The sequence below is a fragment of the Rousettus aegyptiacus genome, unplaced genomic scaffold (genome assembly GCF_014176215.1).
Source record: "Rousettus aegyptiacus isolate mRouAeg1 unplaced genomic scaffold, mRouAeg1.p scaffold_m13_p_13, whole genome shotgun sequence".
In the NCBI taxonomy this organism is placed as follows: domain Eukaryota; kingdom Metazoa; phylum Chordata; class Mammalia; order Chiroptera; family Pteropodidae; genus Rousettus; species Rousettus aegyptiacus.
The window spans coordinates 30,109,940-30,115,939 of record NW_023416288.1 but is presented as its reverse complement, the minus strand read 5'-3'; the positions used below and the strand labels follow the sequence as shown (position 1 = coordinate 30,115,939).

General features: G+C 42.1%; 1 protein-coding gene across 1 annotated transcript in view; it reads left to right on the top strand.

Annotated features, from left to right (window-relative positions):
- The first annotated feature begins 1,890 nt into the window (after nt 1-1,890).
- TMEM196 (transmembrane protein 196) overlaps nt 1,891-6,000 on the top strand; it is a 139,395-nt gene continuing 135,285 nt past the window's right edge. The window contains exon 1 of the mRNA XM_036230394.1: nt 1,891-2,074. The gene's annotated coding sequence lies outside the window, so the exon portion shown is untranslated. The remainder of the gene's footprint in view (nt 2,075-6,000) is intronic.

Here is a 6,000-nt window from a genome sequence, read left to right as displayed (position 1 = left end):
GGGGCTGCAAGGGGTAAGGAATTCCCAGACCACCAGTCCTATTTATAGATCGTGAGGTGTGGCAAGAGTTTCCAGAGGCCATTTAAAGATCTATAATCTACAATCCGCTGAGTCTGTCATTTCTGCAAGCCCTTTCCTTTGCATTTTTCGGATGCCTCCTCTCTCATTCCCCCCTTCGAAACTCTAGACATTCTATTCTTATAGTGGAGTCTCACATTCTCTATCTAAACCATCCTGGGGGATCTCATGATAGTGGTGGGTAAAGTATATGTGGGTTGCAGCTCACTGCTGTACTGTGGCTTCCACTTTGCTTTTAAGCTTTTTATTAGCAGGGGCAGCAGACACGGCCCTACCAGGCAGATTCCTGGGAGTAATAAAACTGCTCCTATTGAGGTTTTGAACCCACCAAAACAAATGTAGAGTGCACGGGTGACCTCAGGAGGTGATCAGTCTCCCCATCGACCCAGTGGGGCAGGACTTCAGCTAGCTACCAGCTGTTCAGTTTTTCCTTACTGTTGCCCTGATGAATCCTCATTTTCTTGTTCCTCTGTTGTCTGATCCCTGCAGGGACCAGCAGCTGGGGCTTCCCCTTTCCTGTGAGGCACCCACATGGGTTAATCCCGCAGGGGTCAGGATCTCCTCAGTGGGGTACCCAAAGTCTGCCAAACATGGGCACCATTCCTCCACGCTTCCTGGCCAACACACCAGAAATCCGGTTCCCTGACTGGGAATCCAATCCGGGCCACCTACTGGTGCTGAAAGTGCTGAATCCTAACCAGTAGGCCACCAGAGAATACAATTCTAACTGTGTCTGAATCTCTAAGTATGCTACTTACCCTGAAAGGGTAGAAAAGTGCAAAGGAAAGGGCTTGCATCCCACTGAGGAGAGAAAAGCTCACGTCCCATGAGATGCTGGGTTGGGGTGCAGCATTCCTTGGGTAACTGAGCTCAGACAAACCTGCTTCTCATTCTACAAGTCGCTCAGTCTGGAGAAGGGAATGAGGGACCCAATGAGTGCTCTTACAAAGGAACGCTCTTTTTAGCTTTTTTTCTGATGAATGCAATGTATCTTTGCTCTCATAGCTTGTGCAGCTTGCTTTTGGTTTTTCTGCTGTTTGGATTATACTTTCTTGTTTCTTTGCATGCCTCTTTTTTTTTTTATGCTGTAAACTGGACATCTTAGATATTATATTTTAACAACTCTGGGTACTTTACTTGTTTTGTGATTGGCTGGGTTATTTTCGTGACGTCTACCTGCCTCCCCCTCAGTGTTAAGCCTCTGGTGTCGTTTTCAGGAAGGCTCTGTTTCGGGTGAGCCCACAGTTACCCTAGAATGACAGTGGTTTTGGTAGAGCTCTGTTTTTCTTTTTCACTGACTGCACACAGCTGTTAAACTTTACTGATTGCTGGATGGTTGCTCTACCTTTTTTTTCAACAATGCCTTGGGACATAAAATGCCCTACAAAGTAACCCAATCAAACTTGGGCTCCTCTGAGAGAGGTCAGCTTTGGGGTTCTTTGACCAGAGGAGAGCTGCTCCTGCTGTCTCAGTCCTTTGTTCTCTCCTGCAAACTGACCAGCCTCCAATTGAAACTGTATCTTGAATCTCCACTCAATCAATTGTCTTTCACGCAACCTCTACTATTCTTGAGAACGCCTTTGATTTTATTCAAAATATGTTGCAATTGAAGTCAGTTTCTTTGAGAAGAGATTAGGTGCTATTGTTATTAAGGCCTGACCCCCTCCTTCCCTGCAAGCAAAACGCTATCTCTGAGTAACATTCCCACCCTAGAAGCTGAGTACTGGGCGGGGGTGGGGTAGCAGCCTGGAGTCCTCTTGGCTTGCTTCTCCTGGCACTGAAGCATTGCCTCACGAGCCTGGGCAAGGGTGATCGGTGTCCTTAGCATTCTCATACTCCAGGCAGAACTGCTGTGCCATGAAGGGAATCCGGGCGATGAAGGGAGACCCCGCTTCTCGACAACATTTGCCCAGATGTTAGCCTCAGGAACAGGGAACTAGGGGCAAGATGAGAAATGCCGACATCCTGATCCTCCCAGGAAGAAAGCTCTCCTACTGTGAGTGAGGGACAGACGGGGCCCTGTGTTCCTGGGTTCGAGGAGTGGAGGGGGATCTGGAATGGGGAGGGGAGAGCATAGTCTTGGCTCAAATACCACAGACTCTTGCTTTCTTACAGAATTTTTAAAGATTTTCTTGAATAGATATTTTGTCATTTGCTGTTTGCCCTTAGGATCATTCCCGCCACCCCCTACCCCCAAGTTTAAATGGTTTTTGTTTTATCTGGAGCTTCTCACACTATCATGACAGAAGTCAATTTCTGCCATTCTAGAGCTTTGTTGGACACAGTCGGTTCATTATTCTCAAACTCGTCATCGGCATAGTTTAATATCTTTAAGAGCTGTAATATTTTTGGATATCTTTTTAAAATTAACTTTTTGAATGTGTCATTTATATACAATATACCTATTTTTAAGTGTACGTTTAATTGATTTTTAACAAATTTAGGCATTCGTGTGGCCTCAAGCTAATCGTCAGAGTTTCCATCACTGCAAGGGTTTCCTCGTGGCCCTTTCCAGGCAAACTCACACTGATGACCTCTAGCCCCAGACAATCACGGATGTGCTTTCTGGACTGCAGATTAGATTTGCTCAAGGGGACCCTGGAAGACCCTTTCTCTTATTTGTTTCTCTATCTGCCATGACACGTATCCTGATGATCATAGTCATGACGTTTCGGTCCAAGAGGGCTGCGTCTGCAGCCTTGGTCCCCTAAGATTTAATGGAGCTGAAAAATTCCTATCACCTCATGACACCGTAGATGTCCCAGTGTCAAAGTGCAACGCGTTACTCACCTGTTTGTGGTGACGCTGGTGTAAATAAACCTACTGTGCTGGCAGTCGTATAAACGTACAGCACAGAGAATTATGAATAGTACATAGTACTTGATAATGATAACAAATGATTGTGTAACTGGTTGATGTATTTACTATACTTTTATCGCTATTTTAGAGCGTACGCTTTCTACTTATAAAAAAAGTAGTTTGCTGTAGAACAGTATGCCGACTTCACGCCAGCAGCAGCCTCATACACCTCGTATTTACTTGGTCTCTCGATTGTATCATTTCTCTTGCACTTGATTCAATCTCATGTAGTTCTGTACAATAACATGCTGTACAGGCTTGAAGCCCAGGAGCAACAGGCCATAAAATATATCCTAGGTGCATAGCGGTCTATGCCATCTAGGTCTGTGTAAGCGCACTCTATGATCACACAGTGATGAAATCGCCTAGTGACGCATTTCTCAGAACACATCCCTGTCATTGAGCAGCACGTGACTGTATAACAAATCAAACTGGGCACCTTGAATCGTCAGTGAACTGACACAAGGACAGTGGTGGCGCCGGATAAGACTGGAGAGCTGCGGAGACCCCTTAGAGCGCCTTGACATCCGTCCATTCCAGGTCTCGCTCTCCTGGTCTCTCCTCTCTGGCGAAGCTCCCCATATCCAGCCACGCCCTTCTAATTCTTTCCATTTTGCCTCAGTTGTGCCAGTCTGTGTCTGTTGGTCTCATAAGAGTTTACCATAAAGGAAACACTATTAATAGAACAGAATAGTCAATGGTATAATGAGTTAATTCCCTCCGCGTGTACATTCATAGATACCAACATTAATTTATATAATAATTGCATTGCTGTTGTGTGGGGTAAAAAAGAATTAAGTACAAATTCAGTTTATGTATTTAGTGCTTCGGTGTCTGGCAAATAGTAGGTACTCAATATATATTTTTTGACTCTGAACAAGCCCCGAATACTCTTACTACCAAGGACATCAGTTATCTATTAATAAGAAAGGGGCAATTTAAAATACAAGCACAGAATTCTAGTGAATACCTTAATTTTTGAACAAAAGGAAGAATTAGCACATGAAGCCATAAAGATACAAACCACCGGGATATTGCATATTGTGACTTGATTTATTCATTAACTTGGGGGGAAACAATAGCAGTAATCTAATTTTTTTCATCATCCCATTTTCTGCTTATAAAAATTTTGGTGGTATTTCAAAATCATCAGTCCGTTGTCACTGTCCTTTGTACCTTGTATGTATAAATAAAGTTAATTTGGGAAGGAAACCCTTATTCACTTAAGGGTTGGTTTTAACAAATGATAGATATAATTTTTTTTTAAAAATTATCATCTTCTGCCCAGACTCTTGGCTCCAGACCTGTGTGGTTACTCAGCTTCAAATCTCCATTGCCGCACTGCTGACTCTGCATTCAACAGTGCTGAGAAATACGCTGCTTTGACATTTAGCTGCCTAAGGCTTCTTTTCTCTTTGAAATAATTATGCAAGTTCGCTACATGCAGTTTTGTCTGCTCGTAGGATTTCAAAACAGATGGTGAATTCTCACCTCAGTTGGATGGAAGGGCCCTCAAAATATTTAGCAGTACTTATCAGTTGGACTTTAACTGTGCTCAGGAGCCTTTGGGAACATATGGCTTACGATCACAGGTACCCATATCTAGGTAGTGGACCGTATCAATTTCAGATCTAAAGCAAACCAAGAACTCATGGTTCTGTTCCCGATTTAAATCAAAACCGGACTCTTTGTCCTAATCAGGAAGGAAAGCTCCTTTAACTGAAATTTTTTAGTCAGATGATCCCCAGGACTCCCTTCCCTGAGATTGTTTTACTTATGACACTTGTGCAAACAGTGATGATGTGAGTTCACTCTGGTTGAATTCACCCAGGCTATCCCCACCTTGGCTTCTATGTATGCGGCTTATGTTCTATTGGAAATTAGTTTAGAGTAATAGGTGCTGATAAGAGTTGTAATTTTGTCCATGTCCTGACAGTTCCATTTCACAACTCAGGGACAGCAATGGCAGTTTTGCTGTGCGGCAATGCAATCAGGAAGCTGTGACTATTTCTGTAATAAACAGATGCCCACACACCAGAGATTGTGCACAACCGCTGTTCTTAGTAGGCAAAGGAAGAAATACATTGTAACCCCCCCTCACCTCTTCCCCCATACTTGATTATAACAGGTACTAAGGGGGGGTATTATCAATCCAGTCAGTCTCCAGTAAAGTCCTTGCGAGATTTCTATTTGAAGTTTTATTTTGGTATTTTGAGACTTACCTCGAAGTGAATCAGGACCATGTGGTACCTACTTAAAATTGGTCTGTGGTCACATTTTTTTTTTTTTTTTAATGAAGACATGACTCAATCCTAAATGAGAGTATGTTCATGTATCAAATTAATTAAGTCCATATTTTGTGGCTTTAGAATGGTTCTAACGGATTTATAGACTTAAAGATTGTCTTCTGAGAGCACTTGCAGAAAAAGGAAAAAAGAAGGAATATGCTGAGAAGTTCAGAAAGTGCTAATTGCTGCCTCTACCCTCAAAACGTCCACCTCAGTATGCCCAGGTCTTCCAGACAAAGTTTTGTAGATAGCTACTTGGAGCATTATTTTAAAAAATATATAATAAAATTTAATATTTTATTGAATATTAAAACATTTTCATCCCAGTAGAAAGCAAAGATTAATGAGGAAAATAGGATTCATTTCACAATTGGAAAAATTTCGGTTCTCCTCTTAATCAGCTCAGTATAATTACTTGATACAATGGACCATTCTCCTTTTTAACACAAATTTTCTCCTTGGTCACTTGGACACCATTGTGCTGATTTTCTCCTGTAGTAATGGTTGCTTCTTAGACTCTTCCACTTGTTCTCTCGCCCTTCCCAGCTCCTATAGATTGAGGAATTTAATTTTTTAATTAATTTTAATTTTTAACACCTAAATTTAAATAGCCACATTTGGCTACCAAATTGGGCAGCACAAACCTAGCTCATAGGAGGCAAGTGATCGCCTACGTTAAACAATATCGAGCTGAAGCTTTTCTAGTAAATATTAAATGGATCTAAATTTCCTGGTTTCATTGTCCTATTTTTTTTTTTTTTATAGCTATGTGTGC